This window comes from Triturus cristatus, chromosome 3_2 (assembly GCF_964204655.1).
Source record: "Triturus cristatus chromosome 3_2, aTriCri1.1, whole genome shotgun sequence".
Classification (NCBI taxonomy): Eukaryota; Metazoa; Chordata; class Amphibia; order Caudata; family Salamandridae; genus Triturus; species Triturus cristatus.
The window spans coordinates 794,855,428-794,881,657 of record NC_140584.1 but is presented as its reverse complement, the minus strand read 5'-3'; the positions used below and the strand labels follow the sequence as shown (position 1 = coordinate 794,881,657).

General features: G+C 41.9%; 2 long non-coding RNA genes across 2 annotated transcripts in view; both read left to right on the top strand.

Annotated features, from left to right (window-relative positions):
- LOC146858163 (uncharacterized) overlaps positions 1–26,230 on the top strand; it is a 69,255-nt gene that overhangs the window by 20,983 nt on the left and 22,042 nt on the right. The window lies entirely within an intron of this gene.
- Positions 9,662–10,631, top strand: LOC146858164 (uncharacterized). Its single transcript, XR_014979660.1, has 3 exons — positions 9,662–9,745; positions 9,840–9,908; positions 10,404–10,631. It is a non-coding gene; the product is annotated as an uncharacterized LOC146858164 (long non-coding RNA).

Here is a 26,230-nt window from a genome sequence, read left to right as displayed (position 1 = left end):
AGTCTGTCCATCAATAATTGTTTTTGGAAAACTAATTAATAATATGGAGGACCCACTTCAGTCCTTTAAAGAGAAATGGATAAGAGACTGACTTGAGCTTGATGAGGAAAATTGGCGGGAGGCGGTTTCTTTCCCGAGGGTGGTGGCGATTTAAGGCTAGACTGCGATTAGTGCAACTCAAGATTCTCCACAGAATCTACATAACGGGACCGTGTCTGGTGCGTATGGGTTGAGCAGAAAGTGGGGAGTGTAGACGTAAATGTGGGAAGGATGGCACCTTCATACATATCAAATGGGAATGTGACCAAATACAAACTTACTGGCGCACAATTTACCGCATCCTCCGTGAGGTGCTCTTAATTGAATTGCTTCCGGAGGTGCGCAGGTGCCTCCTGAACATATGGGAACCAACAGACCTCCCCTCCTACACAAAGCTCTGGGCTACACTGGCTGTAATGATCGCAAAGAGAAACATCGCACAACATTGGGAGCCCTTCAACCACCTGGGGTAGAATCATGGAAGGAAGACCTAGACTGGTGCATGTTCAGAAAAAAGTGAGTCTTCATAGCCAGGGGGTGTCCCAGGAAATAGAACAGTGTCCCCCAGGCCCAGGGGCCCTGGGACTCCTACCGAGGAGATATTTGTACCCCGCCGGCACACTTGAAAGCAGACGATAGCCTCACACCCTCCTAATTGTTCCACACTGTGCACTATGATTTGAATCTATGTAATCCAGAAACTAAATTGCATGTTAAGAATGGTATGATGTGTCGATGATACTTTAATAAAAAGAATTATAACAAAAATATAGTTTTTGCAAAAAATAGGTATGGACAAAATTCACACTGGTATAATTTTGGGAATTTATTGCTATGCTTGTTATGTGAAACTATGCCACTACACATAATTGCATTCAGTTTGTGGTAAACCTTTACTGTGAATACGTAACAACCAACCGAACATGAACCGCTGTTTGCTGGGGGTTTTTTTTTTTTTTTTTTGCCCACTTGTTTTAGCGAAAAAAATACCGCTCTAAATAACAGTTTTGCATTTTATGCAATTTCACTGATATTTCCTGTAATTATGTAGAAGCAAATGACAAATTTCATACAACCATATAAAATAAATGAAGATTTTCAGTTGCATGCTTTCACCTCTCTATCACTGCATAGTTTGTTTTTATAGAAATATGAGAGGCAACACAAGTAAAAAGCTGTATACAGGTAATACAACACAGGAACAAATTTCCAATTAACACGAAATATTCGCAGTGTTCAGATGTTCTTTATTCCATGACGCAGTGCAACCATGTTCACAGCCAACGCGTTTCGCCCAAGCATGGGCTTTTTCAAGGCTGTTTGGGAATCATACAAAAATATGGAATGTATCTTTACTCAGTACACATAGAGAATTCATGTACAAACCATAGTAAAATCAAAACGAAGGAAAAGAGACCTTAAAGAGAAGTGAAGATGAAAGGAAAAGAAAAGAGCATGCTGATGACAGATAGGGAAAAACGCCAAAAAGTTGATTCAAATATAAAAAAATATATAACTAAAATAAATCAGTGCGTAATGAACAGAGTTGGTGAACAACCGTGAGTAGGCTAAAATCACCCATGTGCCCCATGTGAGGCGTGCAAGAAACTAAACCTGCATAGAAGTGGCAAAGCATTTGGGCTAACTCAAGTGACTGGACACTGTTGTTTGAAAAGAAATGCACGAGAGCACAAGGTCAAAAAGCCCTGTTAGCAACACCTTAATACTTTCCCCAATTGGACGGGTGTCTAACATAAACACGGACCCAATAAAAAATATAACTAATGAGGAAGCGAGATATAAAACGCTTACCAAGCAATAGTAACCGTAGATACACAAACTATGTTCCACAGGTGTCGTAGCAAAAGGTGTAGGTAGAATCTATCGATAATAAGGCCACATATAAGTAAAATCGTAGGAAAAAGTTAATGAAATCAGTTGTCCATAGAACTCAAAGACATACAAATACACTCACCAAAATGAAAAGTAGAGCGTAACTGCACAAAAGTCACAAAGTACATCCAGGATGAGATTTCGTAAGAAGTCCTAGTGGTATTAGGTCTAAGAAAAAACACATAAATATCAAATTTGTAAAAAGCACTCATTCCTGAGAAACTACACTGAGTAAAAGGGCTAGTATCTGCCCCATTGTAATACAATTCGTCCTATCTGTAGGCGGGCCAATTATGATCACAATGGAAGATGAATAGCATCGCACACTCAAAGTCAAACATGAAATATTTGATGCAAGATCAGAGTGTCACTGAAGTGAACCTAAGTAAAGCAAGGCTAGATTCTACCCATGACAAAAAACGGGGAACAAAAGAAAATTCACTTTATAGAAAAATATTCTTCACAAAAACACTCATGTTCCTGGAGCTTAGCGCCAGCATCGTCAATCTGTAGATCTGAACCACTACACGTAAATGAAGCCCCCATAGACAGAGCAGAGTCCCGTTTAACTACGTTTGACCGTAAGACAGAAATTCTAATTTAACCGCTACCCTTCTCAACCACATTCTCAACAAGCGCATAGCTGCCCTACCCCAATTTGACAGATAAAAAGTCATAATACGGCTCAAGTGAAATATTCAACTGAAGTACATCTAATGTGATAACAAGTATGTAATATAATGCAAGGAAGACACGATAAAAACCCCCAGACCCATGCTTACTTCAAATAGTGTATTTCAGGTGTACCATCGGGGGGTCAGTAACGCCGTGTTTGCCGTCGTGTCGGAACGGTTACCAGGGGAGTGTCAAAGTCAGCTTTAAATTCCGGCGCCAAGGCGTGCACTTCCGGGATGTCACCGATTAAAAAAAAAATAATATAAAGACTAGACAGTGCGAGTGTCCTAGCTACTCCATCTTGGAGTGGTTCCGGTTTTCAACAAGTGATGTCATGTCCTGTTTGAGGCAAGCACCAAATGTATCGCGCCATCTTTGGATGGTTCCGATACAAGATGAATACTATTACGATAGTGTGAATAATACCCGAATCATGTCCAACGTTACTTGAAACATGTTAATTAGATTAAAATTACGTAGGGGAGCGATATTCGTCCAAATCACAAACGGTTAATCTAAATTAAAAACCGTAACGTTAATAAGTCTGATTGCGAATACAGACAAAACGGAACCAGATCGTATCAAAACAAAACAATGGTGAGCATTAAGGCCATGTAAAGACCAAAAATGTACTTAAAGCAACAACAGTGAAGCTTGTTTGAGCCAAATGTACACTGACTCCGTGATACATAGACACAGGGGGCCTACAACTAATTCAAAAACCTTAATATTATTTCTCTTTTTCTTCCCCTCAAAGGAATAAAACGTGCAAAATGCACCAGAAGCAACCATAAAAAAGTCATATGTATGGGACACGGTATGTCCTGAAGACATCCTATTTCTTATTGGATCCAATGTATAAAAAGGTATAAAAGTCATTTTTCCAAAAAGTTATGGATTATGAGACTCGAGAAATACCCAGAGTCCGGGAGGATACGAGACCAGAGAGTAACTCGAATGGAACAAAAAGCATGGATAGAATATATCCATACTGGTGACCAAAGTGGTCCAAAAGTTTACACTTTACACCATATGAAAGAGTGTAATTAAGTTGATTCGATAGTGCAGCCAACAAGAATAAAACATGAGTGAAAACAGTACAGACAGAAAGATTACAAGAATCTTACAATGTACAAGTATATAACATGTCAGACATGGACAGCACATCACAAAATACACATTTGTCAGAGTTTGCACACAAAGAACATAATTCACAGATAGTGACATCTTACAAGTCCAAACACATAGGTTTTTCAATATGCATTATGTTTCTCTGCGATGTGTAGAATTATAGAAAGTAATGCATTTCGTTGTCATTATTGAAACCTAGCGTCACTGATCGCAAAATACAGATCCATCTTGCCTCCAATTGCCTGAGTCTAAGTTCCCTGTCCCCACCTCTATTCATTGGTAGAGCCACATCGATGCCATGGAAACGGAACCTAGATCTATCCACTCCTTCTGTACAGGTATGTGAGACTAGAGCGTACGTAGTGTCTCCATGTAAAGCTGCTCTGCGATGTTCCTGTATTCGACTCTTGAGTGGTCTCACAGTACTGCCCACATAGATTTTGTTGCACCCACAGATCAAAACATACACCACATAGCTAGAAAGACAGTTAATGAAGTGGCGGATTGTGTAACATCTGTCTGTGTTGAACTTGAATGTAAGTGTTTTGTTACATCCTAGATGACAAATGTTGCAAACTGCAGGTATAAAAACCAAGAGGCTTTTTAAGCCAGCTTTGTTTCGGGGGGTGTGGCAAAGTGTAGCTGGGGCATAGGGCATCCCTAATGGTTTTACTTTTCCTAAAGGTCATGGAGGGCCTAGATGTGATTATGGTATTGACCCCCGACGCTCCCTTAAGAATTGACCAGTGTTTGCTTAGTATCTTAAATACCTCATGGTTAAGAGTGGAGTGTGTCGTGATGAAGGCAAGTCTTTCTTTGTGAATAGTGTTGTTCTTGTTGGCACTTTGGAGTAAGTCCTTTCTTTTGAGTTTAGCCGCCCTATTCTTTGCCAGCTGTAGGACATCATGCTTGTATCCCCTCTGTTGTAGTCTGTTCAGTGCTAGTGTGGTTTGGGACTCAAATTTGTGATCTTCACTGCAGTTTCTGCGAATACGTACCAGTTCTCCAAACGGGATAGCTTTTTTGGTAGATGTTGGGTGGGCACTGGTATAATGAAGAATGCTATTTACTGCAGTGTCCTTTCTATGAAGAGTACTGTGTATCTTCTTATCCTGGACATAGAATTCAAGATCCAGGAAGTGTATGGTTGTTTGGGACAGCTCCATAGTAAAGACAACATTGAAAATATTCTGATTAAGAAAAGTAAAGTACTCCACAAATTCAGATTCTGTACCGGTCCAAATGATGATAATATCGTCAATGTAGCGGCCCCAGAACTGAATATGTCCGATCCATTTAGATGCCAAACGTGACCAGGCATGCATGTGTTCCACCCACCCCATAAACAGATTAGCCTATGAAGGTGCGAATTTGGAACCCATTGCAGTACCTTGTTCCTGCTTGAACCATGTGTTGTTAAAAAGAAAAAAGTTGTTATCCAGGATAAGGTCAATCATGGATTTGAGCATATCATTGTGTTCCAAAAGAGTTGCCATTCTGTTCCCAAGAAAGAAGTCAACAGCCATAATGCCCAGATCTTTCCTAATGCATGTGTATAGTGAGGTTACGTCCAGTGTGGCAAACCACATACCATCCTCCAATCCAGATCTTCCAATTTATTCAGAATATCCGAACTGTCCCTAACATATGATGGCAAATTTATGACTAGGGGCTGTAGGAAGGAATCAACAAATTGAGCCAAAGCTTCAGTCATTGAGCCAATGCCCGAGATAATAGGGCGGCCTGGAGGGAAGGGTTGTTTCTTGTGTACCTTGGGTAGTAGGTAAATGCAGGGAAACCTGGGGTTCCGAACGCTGAAACTTGTGTTCAGTCTCTGATAAAAGCCCAATCTCTTTCCAATGTGAAAGACGGTCATTGATTCTAGTGGAAGCTGTGGGACAAGGGTTGGTTGGGAGCCTAGTATAATTAGTAGTGTCATTAAGCTGTCTGAGAACTTCCCTTTCATAGTCAACTCTGTTCATGATCACTACATTGCCCCCTTTGTCTGCTTCTCTGATGATGATAGTCATTTTCACTCAGTTGTTGTAACGCTATTCTCTCAGCCTTAGTGAGGTTGTCTTCAATATGTCTCCTAGAGCGTGTATGTAATTTATCTTCCAAACAATAGAGATCACGAGAAACCATTTCATGAAAAGCATCTATGCTAGAAAGATGTGTACCCTGTGGAGTAAATTTGCTACGAATGTATAGGCCGCTGTCACAAGAGTAATCTTGTCTAATGTCAAGATCTCGTAATACACTTTCAGTCGTGGAATCATTCTCATCATCAATTGACAATAGTGTGGCAACATTTTGAACATGGGAGACTGTGATATCTGTGTGTATTGTGGCCTTTTTCGTCTGCTGATATTGAAAACTATCCATTGAAAAATGACATTTTAGTTTAGCATGACGGACAAATTTAAACAAATCCACATGTAATTCTGAGAAGACACCTTGAGAAACAGGGCAATATCCAAGACCTTTATTAAGCACGTTTATTTCATGCATGGACAAACTGTAATCTGACAGATTAATTACCAAATTCTCTGAGACCAAGGTTCTATTAGCATCAGAGGGAGTAGCAGCCCCATCATCCATTATCGTTTGTCTATTTGACTCTTTTGGTAACGAGTCAGAACCCTGTTTTTTTCCTGCATTTTTCCTCCTTCCCCCTCTCCTGATTTTTCTTTTGCTTTCTTGTTTCCAATTCTGAAGCGCAGGACTTCGTCTAAAAAAGACGATGTACTAGGTCCCTGTGCTCCTTCTTCCGGTGGTCCATCTGTTACTCTCATCAATCGAGGATGGATCAGAACTTACGCTAATATTGGAGATGCTCCCTGTACTGGGTGTAGCAGAGGCATTTGATTTGGGAATTTGGATGTTGTCAAATTTAGCTGCAAAGGTTAACACACGACCATTGTCGTAGTCCCTATCATCACGTATGATTTTATGTAGTTTCCTATTTTTAACTGCCTTCTGATGTAAATTAATCTGTTCCTTAAGAATTGCGTAGTTCTTAGTAGTAGCCTCCGCTAAATTTAATAGTTTGATTTCATCCTCAAGTGCTTTTATTTCCGCCTGTAATTTGATACATTTTCTCTCAGCGTGGGTTATCAAAATTTTCATCATATTGAATGAGGAATTGTGCAAATTATCCTCCCAATCTGAGAGTAGATCCGGGTCGAGATCATCAAAACTAGGAAATGTCAGAATTCTTAAACCTCTTGGCACCTTTTTATTCTCTAGGTACCTTTTGAGAGTGACTCCGTCCCACCACTTAGACAATTCGTTCTTTTTGAGTCTCTCAAGTTTCTGAAATTTTACTTTCAAGCCCTCTTTCGGGTTGCTGCTATTAGTAGCGGCTTGTACAATCTCCTTATTCTGCTTGAAGAGATCCTTAGCTAGTTCCTCCCTATTATCAAAGCTCATGGTGAGTCAATTGAGGGTGCGTCTGGCGTGCACTTCAACCTAAAAATATGTTTATAGCTAAGAGAGAAAAGCAGCTAGGTTATATACGAGTGCACAGCCTAGACCTGTCACCTTGCAGTAGTGCTAGTATTGCCCACCTCAAATGGCCTGCTGCTTGTAAGACCACAAATACAACATGTTTTTATAGAAATATGAGAGGCAACACAAGTAAAAAGCTGTATACAGGTAATACAACACAGGAACAAATTTCCAATTAACACGAAATATTCGCAGTGTTCAGATGTTCTTTATTCCATGACGCAGTGCAACAATGTTCACAGCCAACGCGTTTCGCCCAAGCATGGGCTTTTTCAAGGCTGTTTGGGAATCATACAAAAATATGGAATGTATCTTTACTCAGTACACAGAGAATTCATGTACAAACCATAGTAAAATCAAAACGAAGGAAAAGAGACCTTAAAGAGAAGTGAAGATGAAAGGAAAAGAAAAGAGCATGCTGATGACAGATAGGGAAAAACGCCAAAAAGTTGATTCAAATATAAAAAAATATATAACTAAAATAAATCAGTGCGTAATGAACCGAGTTGGTGAACAACCGTGAGTAGGCTAAAATCACCCATGTGCCCCATGTGAGGCGTGCAAGAAACTAAACCTGCATAGAAGTGGCTATCCATGCTTTTTGTTCCATTCGAGTTACTCTCTGGTCTCGTATCCTCCCGGACTCTGGGTATTTCTCGAGTCTCATAATCCATAACTTTTTGGAAAAATGACTTTTATACCTTTTTATACATTGGATCCAATAAGAAATAGGATGTCTTCAGGACATACCGTGTCCCATACATATGACTTTTTTATGGTTGCTTCTGGTGCATTTTGCACGTTTTATTCCTTTGAGGGGAAGAAAAAGAGAAATAATATTAAGGTTTTTGAATTAGTTGTAGGCCCCCTGTGTCTATGTATCACGGAGTCAGTGTACATTTGGCTCAAACAAGCTTCACTGTTGTTGCTTTAAGTACATTTTTGGTCTTTACATGGCCTTAATGCTCACCATTGTTTTGTTTTGATACGATCTGGTTCCGTTTTGTCTGTATTCGCAATCAGACTTATTAACGTTACGGTTTTTAATTTAGATTAACCGTTTGTGATTTGGACGAATATCGCTCCCCTACGTAATTTTAATCTAATTAACATGTTTCAAGTAACGTTGGACATGATTCGGGTATTATTCACACTATCGTAATAGTATTTATCTTGTATCGGAACCATTCAAAGATGGCGCGATACACAGCGTCTATGCATCACGGAGTCAGTGTACATTTGGCTCAAACAAGCTTCGCTGTTGTTGCTTTAGGTGCAATTTTGGTCTTTACATGGCCTTACTGCTCACCATTGTTTTGTTTTGATACGATCTGGTTCCGTTTTGTCTGTATTCGTAATCAGACTTATTAACGTTACGGTTTTTAGTTTAGATTAACCGTTTGTGATTTGGACGAATATCGCTCCCCTACGTAATTTTAATCTAATTAACATGTTTCAAGTAACGTTGGACATGATTCGGGTATTATTCACACTATCGTAATAGTATTCATCTTGTATCGGAACCATCCAAAGATGGCGCGATACATTTGGTGCTTGCCTCAAACAGGACATGACATCACTTGTTGAAAACCGGAACCACTCCAAGATGGAGTAGCTAGGACACTCGCACTGTCTAGTCTTTATATTTTTTAATCGGTGACATCCCGGAAGTGCACGCCTTGGCGCCGGAATTTAAAGCTGACTTTGACACTCCCCTGGTAACCGTTCCGACACGACGGCAAACACTGCGTTACTGACCCCCCGATGGTACACCTGAAATACACTATTTGAAGTAAGCATGGGTCTGGGGGTTTTTATCGTGTCTTCCTTGCATTATATTACATACTTGTTATCACATTAGATGTACTTCAGTTGAATATTTCACTTGAGCCGTATTATGACTTTTTATCTGTCAAATTGGGGTAGGGCAGCTATGCGCTTGTTGAGAATGTGGTTGAGAAGGGTAGCGGTTAAATTAGAATTTCTGTCTTACGGTCAAACGTAGTTAAACGGGACTCTGCTCTGTCTATGGGGGCTTCATTTACGTGTAGTGGTTCAGATCTACAGATTGATTGACGATGTTGGCGCTAAGCTCCAGGAACATGAGTGTTTTTGTGAAGAATATTTTTCTATAAAGTGAATTTTCTTTTGTTCCCCGTTTTTTGTCATGGGTAGAATCTAGCCTTGCTTTACTTAGGTTCACTTCAGTGACACTCTGATCTTGCATCAAATATTTCATGTTTGACTTTGAGTGTGCGATGCTATTCATCTTCCATTGTGATCATAATTGGCCCGCCTACAGATAGGACGTACTTGTATTACAATGGGGCAGATACTAGCCCTTTTACTCAGTGTAGTTTCTCAGGAATGAGTGCTTTTTACAAATTTGATATTTATGTGTTTTTTCTTAGACCTAATACCACTAGGACTTCTTACGAAATCTCATCCTGGATGTACTTTGTGACTTTTGTGCAGTTACGCTCTACTTTTCATTTTGGTGAGTGTATTTGTATGTCTTTGAGTTCTATGGACAACTGATTTCATTAACTTTTTCCTACGATTTTACTTATATGTGGCCTTATTATCGATAGATTCTACCTACACCTTTTGCTACGACACCTGTGGAACATAGTTTGTGTATCTACGGTTACTATTGCGTGGTAAGCGTTTTATATCTCGCTTCCTCATTCGTTATATTTTTTATTGGGTCCGTGTTTGTTAGACACCCGTCCAATTGGGGAAAGTATTAAGGTGTTGCTAACAGGGCTTTTTGACCTTGTGCTCTCGTGCATTTCTTTTCTGACAACCGTGTCCAGTCACTTGAGTTAGCCCAAATGCTTTGCCACTTCTATGCAGGTTTAGTTTCTTGCACGCCTCACATGGGGCACATGGGTGATTTTAGCCTACTCACGGTTGTTCACCAACTCGGTTCATTACGCACTGATTTATTTTAGTTATATATTTTTTTTATATTTGAATCAACTTTTTGGCGTTTTTCCCTATCTGTCATCAGCATGCTCTTTTCTTTTCCTTTCATCTTCACTTCTCTTTAAGGTCTCTTTTCCTTCGTTTTGATTTTACTATGGTTTGTACATGAATTCTCTATGTGTACTGAGTAAAGATACATTCCATATTTTTGTATGATTCCCAAACAGCCTTGAAAAAGCCCATGCTTGGGCGAAACGCGTTGGCTGTGAACATTGTTGCACTGCGTCATGGAATAAAGAACATCTGAACACTGCGAATATTTCGTGTTAATTGGAAATTTGTTCCTGTGTTGTATTACCTGTATACAGCTTTTTACTTGTGTTGCCTCTCATATTTCTATAAAAACATGTTGTATTTGTGGTCTTACAAGCAGCAGGCCATTTGAGGTGGGCAATACTAGCACTACTGCAAGGTGACAGGTCTAGGCTGTGCACTCGTATATAACCTAGCTGCTTTTCTCTCTTGGCTATAAACACTGCATAGTTTGTCTCTGGTCGTCAAAGTGCTTTTAAAGCTAACGCAATAACTGCTTCATGTTTCTCAACAGTCTGCAATAAAACCACTCCTAATCTTTCTGACCTGCGTCAGTCATTTATACCATGATCTTTGTTATACCAAACCCACCAAAGATTGTGCCATTAACAATCTCATTCTTAATGTCAAAGGCTTACTGATGTTGCTCTGTGCACATAAACCCAACAGTTTCTTCATCAACCTTTGCCAAGGATTTACAATATTTGCAAAATTCCTGACAGACCTGGAGTAATACTCTGCAGGGCCCAAAAGTGATCGTGCCCCCTCTAGTTTGAGGCACTGGCAATTTTGATACTGCCTCTACCAAGTTTCCTCTTATTTGTATCTCCTCTCCATTTATAGTGCGTCCCAAATATTCAGCAGAGGATGCTCTGAACTAAGACTTCTTTGCATTTACAGTTAAGCCGCACTCATCCAGTCTTCTCAGAACTTTCGTTAATACTGTAGCATGTCCCTCCACGCTGTCACTGAAAACAAAAATGTAATCTTGGAATGACATTACATTGTCAATGCCAGCAGCACATTTTCATTTCATGCTGGAACACAGTTGCTTCTTCCAGCATCACTTGATGGAAGGCAGATGCAAATCATCTTGTCAAAGGCACTTGCTTATCCCATTACTGCCCAAACCTCTGAAGTGTACCCACCTCTAACCAGTATTTTTAAGATCATGCAAGTGTACACACAAGCCAATACCTTGGCTTTTAAAACCTTCGGTTCCAACCAATTTGGTGCCTCAATCTCAGTTACCTCATTAACTGCTGGTTACCTTTCCAATTGCACCCTCAGTGGTCTTTTATAAGGTGAAATATTGTCCTTGCTTTATGTTCTACCAGTTTAGGCCCCTTATAGCACAATCCCTTGTTTAAATCTCCTTGAAATCACCGATATCGCTAAAACCAAAGTTAAGGAAATGTCTTTAGCTTCCAGACCTTGATAACAATACTGCATGCACTTTGGTATTTCAGTTCCGTTATCTCAAGGTCTGGCTGATGTTGCTAGCTGAAAAAGTTATCACCGCTCTTGGGAACCTACATCTTTGTCGCTGTTCTGCTTCCCCGAAATGTTAATTCGGTACAGAACATGCCTACAAGATCAATGTTTATTTTGCCATACCTTCCTGGATTAATATCTGCGCTTAAACGTTCACTCATACTTTTACCAAATTCTGAAACTTCTTGTGTCCTGTCAACCTGTACAGAGATCCTAAATCTCCTAACCCTTTCATGTTTCCAGTTTTATTTTGCATCATCTTCGGCTCCCACACTTTCAGCGGCGTCTATGAAGGCGTCGGGGCTCCGCCTCGTTACATTGCTGGATATGCTCCGCTCATAGTCCTTTTTATAAAAAAAAAATACCCATTTATCAGCTGCATTAACAACACTTACTGCTAGAACTTGAACACAGCGCTGTGGGGCACTGTATTCCCCACTTACTGATATCGCCGCTGTTAATGGACGTCACTTGACTGACTAGTCTCACTCTCTCCCCTGCCCTGTTATTTGCTCAAGAAGCCTAGCCTACGTGTGTGCCGGGTGGAGAACCTCACAGCCCTGAAGGCTGTGATGTCATCAGCTCGGCAAAGACCTAGCTGCAAGGCGTAGTCTCCACCCCCTGATGGCGTGGAGGTAAAGTTAGCCCCGGGTGTTTTGAATACAAGCCTGGGATCGCTAACTCTCCACGTCAATCAGAGAAAGTGGAGCTTGTCACCACTCTTTTTCCCAACTTGTTACAGGGCATGGGAGGGACCCCTCCCTGTGAGTTGGGGAAGGGTGTGGCAGGTGGGAAGCAGGAATAGTCTGCGCAGACTCAACCACCTCAGACGGCTTCCCGCGCATGAGCCTGCAGTGACTGTGGCAGTCGGAGTGCAATTTTTTAACTGCGTCACTAGAGACGGACTCTGAATCATCATTACTGATGCCAGCACGGATTACTGCACAGTGGAATAGTTGCTTACTTGCCGCTGACAGCACTGGTTTTTGTTGCTGTCATAGAGTAAGCCGGACTGCCTTCTGACGTCTGAACTAACTCGGTCAGTTCACCAGCCCAGGTAAGGCCCAGGCGGGCATTTTTAACTTCTAGTATAGGCCCAATTAGGGCCTTGTCATCACGTGGGGGCATGGCCTGTTTCTGAGTTTACCCGGCTGGGGGTCCGCTGCAGGCCCGGTTCTAGAGGGTGGGCCAGGTGGCCCATAACTGGGACTTTTGTTGTCTCTATCAATTTCAGAGAGACTATATACTGATGTGTCCATTTAAGAGGTTTTCATTGTTAAACTGCCAGGGAGATTACTTACCTGTCACAGGAACCCCAGAGATCAGAAAGTCCCTGCCTATCTAGTATCTGCTTATTTGAGTTTTTTCTCTGAATAAATTTGATGCCAGGGGATCCTTGGTGCTCTTAAATGGGGCTGGGTAAACTGGGATCCCGTGTTCGAGAGCCACCTATGATATATGCTTGGAAAAAGGCACAACACCATACTCTGTCATAAAACAGACTAGCGAGTTACTACCTACAAAGGTACTATAATGCAATGACTGGTGACTTGACACCTCTCTGAAGACCTGTTCTTCTGGCACATCACCAGCCCCCCCCCCCCCCCCCCCCCCAGGTGGTGTTCTAGAAGCTTTGCACCAGCTACATACAGTCTGCAGTAGTGATCCTATGTCAGAGGTAAAGTGATGACCTATAACCAATTTGCATCAAAAGTTACTAAAAAATGTTTGGATCAATCCTGCTTAGTGGCTATATTATTTGGACTGTCTGCTGGGGCATCTGTTGGCCCTCCACTTGTATTTAAGACAGGAGGCTTTATATGTGTTTATAATTGCATATGATATCCCTTGCTCCCTTGTTTGTGGTTATGGTGCCAACTACCCCAGTACCCCCGGAACATGTATAATCCAGTTTTCCAGTTTTGGCCTGTATGGCGGTGGACACTTTAAATTCATAGATCTATTTATATAGCCGGCAGGCAGGGATGCCTGACTACTGCTTTTACTTGGAGAAAGGAGTACCAGAAGCGGGTAGAGGGATTGGCGTGGCCACGATGGTTATGCCTATCCATCTGCAGTCACCCTAGACATAGCCGGCTGATGGCTCATGAACATCAATCACGTGGAGGACCGCCATTTTTTGATATCTTTGTTCAAGCGCTGTCACTTTAAAGTTGTCCACACTGTCATTTTTTGAGAGTTAGTGCTGGCAAGGTGTAATTTCATTGGCATGCTGTTACCAACTCTGTACTGAGGCACCATGAAAATGTTGGCCCACTGTAATATTATTGCGCTAGTATAAAAAAAACTAACACCAACCACGGAAAAACACGAACCATAATTATCAGTAACAACATGAACAACCGTGAAAAAAGCATGAATCTTCATAAGAATTCATAAGCCATTCTGAAAACCATGAGCCTCCTTGGAAAGTAAATCAAGTCTCCCTTCCAAACCAACCATGAGGAGCCTTGAAAACCATAAGCCTTTGTTAAAACCAATAGCCAAAGTGAAAACCAACGAAATTCCAGCGCCACGAAAAAAAAAGTATGAAAATCACAAGCTACTTCTAAAACCCAAGCTACTATTAAAAAAAAAAAAGATAAGCCATTGTGAAAATCATGAGGCACAGTTAAAAACCATGGAAATGTACACCGCTGGAGAAACCATAAGCCACTGTGAAAACCATAAGCCACAGAGAAAATCATAAATCAATTTCATTATAATGAAGATGACAAACTCCATTAAGCCTAAAAGATTGTGCAGTGACAGTTTCCCTTCTAATTAATTATCGTGGGTGCTTTTATATTTCTGATAGGTTTAATCTTTTGAGTTCTTTAACTGAGTACCACCAAATTGGGTGACAGTAAAATCCATAAGAATACCCACGTGCTGTGGGGTGGGCCACGCCCTAAGATAGCCCCGCGGCCCATTAACAAGCAGAAAACATGTTTTGTTCTTATTCTTGGCGAAACAAACATATGTGCCTGCAGCCTAGCTATCAAAGCCTAATAGTGTAATTTTTATGTACAAAGGCAATGCCTTGGGTTATTTTAAGTGCCATTGGGCAGGGATGTGGGGCTGGTTACTAGTACTCCATGTGTAAATTGAACACCCCCTCCTCCCCCCACTATATCGAGACCGCCAGCTCCGGTCTCACAGTATTTAATAGATGAAATCAGTTTTTCCTCGTGAAGGGTATTGCCATTGCAAGACAAGTAAGTGAAAATGCCCGTATTAGCCACACTTTTTTTTTTTTTTCAAAATTTTCATGGGGTTGAACCACCCTGAACCCTCCGTAGGTTGTTCGGGCTCGCTCGCCTCAGTGCAGTACGGTGATGTTATGCTTTACCACTTTCAAATGTCACCAGCCGCCACTGCACACTTTGCAACTACAAGACAATTTTTTGTCTTCTCCCTCATTATTTCCACCTTTTACCAGATGCATCCTAAAAACTGGTATAGTGTCCCTTCTTTCCCCAATGTCTATGCACCAGGTACCTCTTAAAACGTGCCACATTATTTGATGTTTCCCTAATTCCCACATTTAAAACATCTCCTTTGACTTTCACCTCTCGTTTTTGCACTAGAATTTTCCATGATAGGATTGTAATCTTTCTTAATTAATATTTCCTAATTTTTACACACAGCTCTATGTTGCCTTCTCTCAACTATATTACAGCTTCTGTCAGACAAGGATTCTTTAGTGGTAACTCTTCCTGCACCCTATGATTGCGTTGGTACAGTGAACTAACTGCATCCTAATAAGAGAATCTGTTGTTGGCACTAATAGCTTGCCAAACACTGTTTCTCCTATATGCAGGATTGTCGCACTGTGTTAGAGGGATGTGGGCCCCGGATGGGCAAGAGCCACCAACAAATGAACTAGTTCATATGCTACATTTAATGGGCAATGGTAGGCATTTGACAAAATGACTATATACGGGCATCGGAGAAGCACGAGCTTCCCCATTAGGGGATTTACGGGCTAAGTGGGAGGCTGACATGGAAACAGAGCTGACTGATAAAGATTGGGCGACACTTCTTGCCTATCCGAAAGCAGTGTCACGTAATGCACAATTTAAATTTATACAATACTTGGTCATGCAGAGGGCATATCTAACACCAAATAGACTGCACAAGATGTGCCCTGCAACGACATCGAATTGCCTGGGATGCATGGAGGCAGACGCAGGGTTAGTTCACATGTTATGGGCGTGTCTGGCACTTGCCCACTACTGGGGCAAATAGGGCAAATCCTAACAGATGTGGTTGGAGGACAGTCTTGGAATGAGGCAAAATGCTACATACTGAGAATATATCCACAACCAAAGGGATACAAGGTGCAGGTGCGGTTTGCTAACTTGGCGTTACTGCTAGCAAAGAGACACATAGCTAGGAGATGGAAGGCAACTAGGCCACCACGCATAGGCGTGGAAGGATGCAGTAATGAAGTGGAGCCTAGCTGGAAGCGTGGCAATACGCAGGGAAGAACAGCGAGGACCGTGAAAGATACCCATTGCAATGGCATGGGATATGCTGTGTGAAACTTTTAAAGTATGGGATGGGTGTATTCAGGTGTCAGCTGACCAGATATTAAATAAGGTATAGGTATCGACACTGAACACTCATGCTGCTTTAGCATATTGCTAGGTAGATCCTGTACAACGCAGGGCCAGTGGTGCTTGGGTAATGGATACTATGAATGTGTGGACCTGGAATGTGATATGTTATACCGTCGAGTGTTGCTTACTCATGTTTCTGTTGCAAAGGCTATAATAGATTGTTATTTTATATGTTGGATGAATACCAAGTGTGCAGTCCAGTTAGCTAACTGTGGGGTGGGTGGGGGAAGAGATATGAATATACCAAATGTAAAGATCATGCTATACAACTATATGCAATTTTAAATACAACTGGTAATTGTGTGTCAAAATAAACTGTAATACTGACAAATATGAACTGCATGGTTTTTCCAAGTATTGATGTGGTATAATCTGTTTGAATGTATGTTTGAAAAACTGGAAACTCAGTGTTTTTAAAAAAAAAAAAAAGAGAGAGAGAATCTGTCAGTTCTCTAAGTTCACTTGTATGGGAAGATCCTCAGTGCTGGTATAACATTTTTCACTTCTTATTTGGTGTGCACTTTGCATAGAACCCATGTCCAAAATGCATTTCAAACTATGGGCGCAGGATGTAGGTAGAGCTCAAAGATGACTGCATACCAACGTAGCTCCTTCGACCTCTCTCAGTATCCTCCGGCTAGCAAATGTTTGATGGGCCATCAATAGCCACAAACGCTATGAATTTTCTGGCCCAAAGTATTGGCAGTTTTGCGGTTGCCTGGGCTGATAGTGTTGGCTGGCTGGGGCCTAGTTTGAAATGAGACTGATTGTGAAGAGGCCTCATGATCATGATGACTGCTTCTTTTCCAACTTGCGTAGCCAGCTCCTGGCAGTATAGAGTTGTGCTTGCACCTGTTTGGATACAGTGAATGGTGGGGGTGAACTGTATATGTTGACCCGCCTATATTTAATATAGGTATGCCCCACTCCGTTTTTTATTTTTTTGTTTTTTTGTTTTTTTTTGTCCTCATTTGCCTTACCCTCAATATTGGGAGAGCCAACCACCCTACACCACACATAAGCACGGTATATTATGATGGTGGCCTATTTAACCCAACACAAAAGGGGCTTTGCCGACTCCATCTAGGTATATTTTCAACCTGGAGGACCATACGTGAACCTGGGCAGGGGACCCGGTCCAGTGAGTATTCGAAGGCATAATCATAGGACCCAGGGGAAAAAAAAAAAAAAAAACCCCGGATTCTATCGCCAGTTAATCAGCAAATTCCAAAAAGCCAAATTGTGTTTACTGCATGATCTATTTAGGTCAACTTTAGATGTTGCATATAAAGACGAAAGCCACCCAGAGTGTAATGGGGCTGTTTTCTCTGTCCAATAAATACAGATTTGCCTTCTAGCCAACAAAATTGCATAGAAGAGGAAGGACCTCGCTTTACCAGTGATGTTATCCTCCAACCCAAAGATGACAAGTGGTAGAGTTATTGACAAGGATACATTTAAGATGGAGTTCAAGGTATTCTTCACTTCTTTTCAGAAACCAGCGATGACTGGACATTCCAAAAACATATGAACGTCACAAGCTTCGATGCAGTTACATTTGTTGCACGTTTTATCTGGGAGAAATTTGGAAAGTCTGAGCGGAGTTATATATGCACGGTGTACTGAGAATAGATGATTTCGTTTAAGCCAAGATGGTTTCACAATTCTGTGGAGTAGGCCAAAGGAGTTTAGCCAAAGATCTTCACACTGAAGTCCGGTCCCCCCCCCCACCCCCCCCAATAACTGGTCTGGAAGGAGAAACTCCCCGTCGCTTTCCTCCAACAGCTGCCAGTACCATATGGCTGCTTCTTTTTCACCCCCTGGACGATCTACTAACCATTGTTCCAAAATACTAGCCCTCCCTAGGTGGGGATCTCTACGTTTTTGGGATCTAGCCCAACTTTCCATTTGGATAAATTTGAATCTGGAGAGCCCTGACCCAACATGGTCATATAATTCATTCCAGGCTATTAATGCCCCATCCTTGAATAGCTGACCCCATCTAATGATACCAGCTTGTTGTATAATAGATGACAAACTATCGTTTAGGCATGGAGGAAGACCCGGCGAGTCCCAGATTGGAGAGAAATTAGAATAGTAGGACAGCCCCAGTCTCTTCCTAATGCTGGACCAAGTTTTGGTCCATGGCTGCAAAATCTTTAATTTAATTTTTTTGAAAAATTTCTGACTCCCGAATTTGAACATAAAACCGTCTGCTACAAGTTCCGCCCCATTAACATTGCTTTATAAATTGAGCCTGGATGAAGGATAGATGGCATTTTTAAAAGCATCCTGGAGTGCGATAACAAGAATGCCCATGCATAATACAGTAAATCCGGCAAGGCAAGCCCACCCTTCTCCCTTCTCAATTTTTTCCATGCTATTCTGGTCGGTTTGTTCCATATAAAAGTATTTATATCTTGCTGACATTTTTCAATTAGTTTAGGATCAAATGCCAAGGGAATTGCGTTAAAAATGAAAGTAAACTTAGGGAGAATACACATTTTTACGAGGTTTACCCTTCCGATTATGGAGAGAGGCAAATGAGTCCAAGATTTTAAAAGCTTTTTACTCTCAGTATAAATTCTGTTCAAGTTGGAATGCCCCATGCTGTCCAATTCTTGGGTTACTCTTATGCCGAGATAGCGCATGGATGTGGATATGTTGACCCCCAGCTGTGTATCGGGGAGGTTACAGACCATTATTTCGCTCTTACTCGAGTTAATATCATATCCGGAGATGAGACCAAACTCTTCTGCCCGTTTGATAACTACAGGAAATGCCTTAACTGGGTCAGAAGTAAGAATCAAAATATCATCCGCATAGAGTGCTACCCGCCTTTCCCATTCTCCAAAGCTAAAGGATGGAATATTAGCCTCCTCCCGCAAAAGCTGGGCAAATGGTTCTATATACAAGTTAAAAAGAAGGGGGGAGAGCGGGCAGCCCTGCCTCGTACCTCTGGTTATATCAAAGGCCTCTGTCAAGACCCCATTAATCAGCAGTCTGGCCGAAGGGGCAGCATAGAGCTGGTTTATCATTCTGCAAAAGCCAGTCCCAAAATTAAATTTTTTAAGTACATCAGAAAGATAGAGCCAGTTGACTCTATCAAAAGCCTTAGTTGCATCTAAAGTTAAAGTGGCCAAAGGTAGAGAGAAAGCAGAGGCGATGTCTATGGCTCCTATCAGTTGGTGTGTTAAATCTGATAGTTGTCGGCCTTTGATAAAACCTTTTTGATCTTGATGAATTATATCACCCATAACACTGGCCAGTCTAGCCGCCATGATTGTTGCAAAGATTTTATAGTCATTATTTAATAATGATATTGGTCTGTATGACCCACAGTCCAGGGGAGATTTTCCAGGCTTTGGAATAAGCACGGTTGTCGCCTCCCCCCAAGATTTAGGTGGCAACTCACCCTCTATTAAGATGGCATTAAATAAGGTCGTCAACAAAGGGGCTATGACAGCTTCCAAAGATCTATAAATCTCTCCCGGGAGACCATCGGGCCCAGCCGCCTTCCCTTTTTTTTGGTGTCTGATAGCTTTGATCACCTCAGCCTCTGTGATCTCAGACTCCAAGGCCTTACTTTGTGTTAACGACAAAGTTGGAAGCGTGATGGTTTCCAGCCAACTGTCTCTTGCCTGCTGGTCGTTAGGGAGAACCTCCTTATATATATCTTCAAAAAAGTCAAAGAAGGCTCTACCTATGTCTAGTTTGGTAGATCTTGTCTCTGCCTCACCTTCTATCCTAATTTCCTTAATAAATTTGAGAGCTTGATATGATTTTATTTTCCAGGCTAGCAGTTTCCCTGCAGCTTCACCAAATTCAAATTGGGAAGTCTTAAATGCTTCCCATCTTTTATTTACTCTCTCCTGTAGGATATTATTCAGTTGTAACCTCAGTTCGACCAATTTATCCTGAAGCTGTGGTGTTCCTGAATGTGAGTCAATCTTTGACTCGAGGAGTTTCATGTCTTGCTCAAGGCTAGCCACCCTCTCTCTATATATCTTACGCCTAAAAGAAGCTCTGTTGGTGATCTGACCTCTTAGAAAGGCCTTAAAAGTCTCCCAGACCACTGCCAAACCTGCAGAAGCTTTGTTGACGTCAAAAAATACTGAGGACTCTATTGCCAAGAACTTTACCTCGTCCTCTTCAAGCAAGAGGGTCCGATCAAAAGACCAGGATGGATGAGTAGTGGTATCTTCGAGTTTAAAAGAAAATTCTAGAGCAGAGTGATCAGACAAATGCGAAGGTAAATAGTCTATCATAAGTAGAGAGTCCCTTAAACAGTAGCTAAAAAGCGCGTAGTCGATTCTAGACTTATGTTTGAAGCGACTGTTCCGAAAAGAAACACCTAACTTATTACCCGCTCTTTCTCGCCATACGTCTGCCAAACCAAGTTGTGTCATAGTAGTTACGAGGGTATGCCTAGATTTGACGGAACTGCAGAGTCTAGATTTGACATTTATCCAGACTGGGATTGAGAACGATGTTAAAGTCCCCCACCCAGATCACTGGGTCCTGAACTAGAACTAGGTGGTTCCTAATCGCGTCCAGATGTGAGGGGTCGTCAGAGTTTGGGCCGTAATAGCCGACTAGGGTAAAAATCTGGGCATCCAATGAGACTCTCACTAATAACCATCTCCCCGAATGATCTTCTTTGTATTCCAAAATTTGTGCTTTAGCAGATTTTTTAAAAATGAATATAACCCCCCTAATATTGGCGTTCTGGTCTGTTGAGCAGAATTTGTCTATCCACTTATGTTTTTTTAACAAGGCAGTAGCCTCTGAATTAAGGAGGTGCGTCTCCTGAAGAACAATGACCTGCGCCTGAGAGTCCCTCAAATACTGTAAAATACAGTCTCGTCTGCCTCTCACTCGCAGACCATTAACGTTCCAGGAGATATAGTGTATTAATGTCATGCTATATAAACTATCACGACTCTCTCCTTATTTGGGGCCCCATATTGTAACATTTCAACCCCAACACAATGGGAAATCCTGGTTATGAAGAAATTAGCATGGAAAAGAAAAAAGCAAAAAAGGTAGACAAATTAGTTTTTTTTGATCCAATAGCTTACCCACCCACCACCACCCCCCTGGAAAACCCTCCCCTACCTATAGTAGCCTGATCTCTGGCCAGCTTTACGCCCACCCACAGCCTTACCCGTCAACCCCCCCCCCCCCCCCCCCCCCCCCCCGCTGCTGTAGTGTGTACTGTTATGGGTGTAGAAAGGATGACCCGGAAAGAATGTAAAAAGGGGAGAAAGGGAGGAATTAAAAACACAATTTATTTATTTATTTTTTTAAGCCATCTTTTTTTTTTTTTTATAGTGAACTTATGATTCCTACATGTCAAAAGTTTTTAGTGACAATGTGTTCACAGGGTCATCCTTATATGAACTTAACCTAACCTGTGCTACACAGAGAAGAGAGGCCAAAGTTCAAGGGCAAACAACTGCCCGGAGCACATGCGAACTCAAAGAGACCGTGCGAAGATGATCGCATTCAGTTATTTGTAGTCTGGTTCTGTTTCCGAATAGAATCAAGTAGGTCGTCAGCATCTTGAGTAGAACGAATATTATACATTTTGTTATTGTGCATAATCCGTAGGAATGCTGGAAACCTCATCTGTACAGTGGCTCCTAAGGACCTGAATTTGTCCATACGTTGCCCCAGCTCCCACTATCTGTCTAATGTGGTTTTAGAGAGGTCAGAACGTATCTCAAAAGAAAAATCCGGACACTTCAACTATCTAGTTCTCAGAGCGAGGTTTAGGATCTTTTCCTTAAGTGCATAAGTCAAAAAGTTAACTAAAACCTTCCTGGGTTTAGATCTTGCTGGATTCAGACGGAATGGATCTCTGTGTACTCGCTGGATATCCTTATCTAGCTCCTCGGTTGTTTCGACAAGATTTAAGGATTCCTTCAATGTCCGAATTATAAAGTTTTTTTTAGGTCCGAACCTTCTTTACCTTCAGGAATTTTTAGAAGTCGAATATTGTTGCGCCTGGAGTGGTTTTCCAAAACCTCGACCCTCTCTCTCATGTACTCCCCATCTCTTTGAAGGGTATTTATTTTGGACCTAGCAACCTCCAGATCAGTTGTTAAAAGACCTACAGAGCTTTCCAGTATGCCAGTTCTTTCACATAACCCTTCCACCTTTTGGCCTAATAGCTCACAAATTGCTCTTATGTCGTTCTGATTTGACTTAGAAACTGCAAAGTCATGTCGGATCTCTTCCCTCATTGCATTAATAGAGCTAACTAGGGCCTCAAGAGTATTGCCCACCCCCAGAGCTTCCTGAACCGGATCTACTGCATCTATTACCTCCTCAGACTCCTCCACCGTCGCTTTTTCTAGCACAGCTGGGTTTAATACCCCTCCATTTAGCGACTTGACTTGGTGAATAGAGGGGTCATTTAGGGTAACAGTTTCTGCAGTCACCGCGGTCGTAACCACACCCGAGTCTGGGGAAGTAGTTTCTAAGGAGCCCTCAGACGTCGTCTCATTAGTGGGGAGACTGGGAGAGGAGATTAGACTTGGGGTGGTGTTTAGTGTGAGCTGTTTCCCATTATGAGAAATTTCTCCCCTAGATACGGCCATTTCCTGCGTAATCTTCAATACCTGGGGTAGTGCTTTAAAGTATGAGCGCAATGAGGGAGCTATAACCCCTGGAGCGTTCAAATTCCTATCTTTTGCCTTTTTCTGTCTAGTATGTTTAATAACTTCTTTTGTAGGGCCCCCCTTAGAGTCGCCCAAACTTTTTTTATGTTCCAGCCTTGACTTTACGGCCTCCCTCCAGATGCACTCTGGGAGTTGTAGTTTACTGTGTTCCAGCCTAAGCTCCTTGTCCCGACTCTTAGTCTTACTTCTTGTAGCACCTAGACTGTAGCTTTTATCAATACCTATCTCATTCTGCCCCCTGGTAAGAACAGATGCCTTACTTTCACCTGGAGCAGAAGCTTCACAGAACCCTGACGCCTCCGAGTCTGCCAAGTCCGCTGCCACTTGATCAGTCTCCAGCTCCGATGAGTCGGTGACAAGGCGAAACCTTCGCAGCACGGAATCCCTCGGCGTCTGTATCTCTCCTCCCGCTCTTCCGCCGAGAGAAGACGCAGTGTGTGCACTGCGAGCAACGGCCGCGCCTAAACTCCACGGCTGCTCTCCCCCCAACTCTGGAGAAGGACGCGAGCCGGAGCAGAAGCAGGTGGAATCGCCGGTTTACACATTTACCAGGATGGCAGCAGTGGTGACGGTAGTAGCAGCCTGCTAAGCCCGTGATGCCTTACTCTCTCACCCAAGCCGTGTGTTGGTCAGCGAAGCATAGCAGCGGTGGAGATCGCGGAAGGCCGGTAGGAGCGTGCGAGCCGCTCTAGCTAGCGGCCGCCATGTTTCCCCCTCGGATACTGCCTTACTGCTCAACCAAGCCTGTTAGAGGCTAAAAAGGGCCAGCTTAGGACCCACCCGCCCCACTCCGTTTTTATGGTGGGTCCTAAGTTTGGCCCTTTTTAGCCTCTAACATGTTTCACCTTTGCCACCTTTTTATGGTGAGATTTAGGTGTCACTGTTTATATAAGGGAAGGGGTGGATTCAGTGCTTGTTAGGATGAGCAGTTTGGGTGGGGGGTTATTTCGGAATTTGGGCATGGTCTACTTGTGACATATTTTCACTCTTTTTGTGCATAAACTCTTTACAATTGATAAATTGTTCGCTGAAAATGTTACACCCATACTTTACGCATGATGGCAGGCTCACAGCATGGGTTGATGTTTTGATTATTGACCTGAAATGGGCATAACGATGCACAGAAGGTCAGGAATGTTGTAGTCTATTCGAATAGGCACATGGTAGACTTAGTTTTATGCCATAGGCACACTTGACTACCCTTAATAAAAAGACTACGTCTAGGAGATTGGGTGTGTCTGTTTAATTCCTATGGCACTCATGTTAAAGGAGTTATTGGATAGACCAGAAATGGTTTTCAACTCTGTAATCAGGACAGCTGGTGATCCACGAGGTTGGTACCTAGTTAGGGTATGATACCAGCCGTATCTGTTATGGGTCAGTGTTTGATTCCCAAGTTTGTATACAATTCTATTCCGATCTGCATTAGCTATAATAAAAGGCTCTAACCTTGGACATTTATGAGAACATATTTTAGCACTAACCTTAATATTGATTCAGAGGTGCTCCTAGGGAACCATCCACAACCATCAAAAACTACAGATAGTTGAACAGGATGACTTGGTTGATATTTGAAGATTTATGCTTCATGGGACTTTGGGTATTACATTGTATTCACAGGTTTACATTTAGGTCTGCCAACATCGACTTTTGCCTTGTATCGCCAGATTTTGCCTGTAGATGCATGATTTTCCCATTCTCCCCTGCCTGTCTTTTGATCATGCTTTGGTCATTTTGGAGTTAAAGCTGCCATTGTGTGCTCTGCCTTTGGTGGTTTCCCTCAGAGACCCTGCCTGATTCAGTTTTTGAATGTGGGGTTAGTGAGGCTACATGAGACTATCCTAATAACGTGGGCTTGGTCTATTTATTTTATCCCTGGGACATGTTTAACACCTGTATTGGGGCATTTGTGTTGCTTAGCACTCAAGCTTACTTAAATCGAGCCATGGTCCTCTGGATTGCTTAGGAATGGAGTTCTGGGGCTTGGAGTTGCACCATGCTACACCCGGGGAAGATGATCAGCTTGGCGAGATTCATTCGAAGCTACAGGACTTCACTGATTTCACAGAACTCAAGATCAAATTCTTGTGGAAATAGATGCAGTAGCCTATGGTAAGGAAGCGCAGCTGGGGAGAATACTTGCTACAGTGCTGAGACCCATCTGGGCAGCGTATGGCTATCCAGTTATTGATTATGCCAATACAGTTGTACTGTATCTTACACCTATTTTGACTCAGTTCAGGCAATATTATGAATACAATAAATAAATAAAGTGGTCACTGAGATTTTATTGTATCTATGTTTATCTAAGCACACAACTGTGGCATTGTGCATGGGCCTGATCCAAAAAGTATACCTTTAGATCCAAAGCCATTTTGATCCTCACACAGAATAGGATATTTCCATGAATATTACATCCCTATGCTCCAAAAAGTTTGTATGCATACATTCAGTTTACTTAATGGTTAGAATATTCTCTACCTCTGGCTACAAATTGAGGCAAAATTATTTTTCCATTGTTTCCTAGGTAACAGTGATGCACCACAAAAACACAGGTGGCTGTGACACAATGCTGTGACACAATGCTGCTACCATTTTAACCTAGTACATTAAATCAATCTAACTTAAGTGAAAATAGCTATTTAAGATAGTGCAGCAAATAGATAAAAGTACCTCAAGATTGCAAATCACTAGTAAGTGTCCAATTCACAGGGTAAAACAAATATATATTCACTGAAACAACAGGTTTCAGGGACGTTATAGTTGTGCTGACTTGTCCCTCGTACAAAACCAGAGAAATTTAGCCTTTATAGTTAGTTGAGCTAACTATAACAAGCGCCCCGCACTACTGATGACGTCACATATGACATCACTCATGACCTGGTCAGTGACATCACATCATCCTGTGACTGCTGGCATCATAAAGTGGCTGAGTGATTCTAAAAAGTTTAATAATGTTTTTTTTTTTTTTTTTTTTTTTTTTTTTTTGTCTGCTCTAGTCCTCATACGCCTTGGATGGAAAAACAAAAGATATAAAACGTGTTCCGGGGTCTCCCTTGACGTAGCACTAGCCAGAGATCTTTGTTTAGAGCCAAGGATGGATCACTTTACACCCCACTTTAACTTCTCCAACCATAAATAGCTCAGTCTGACACA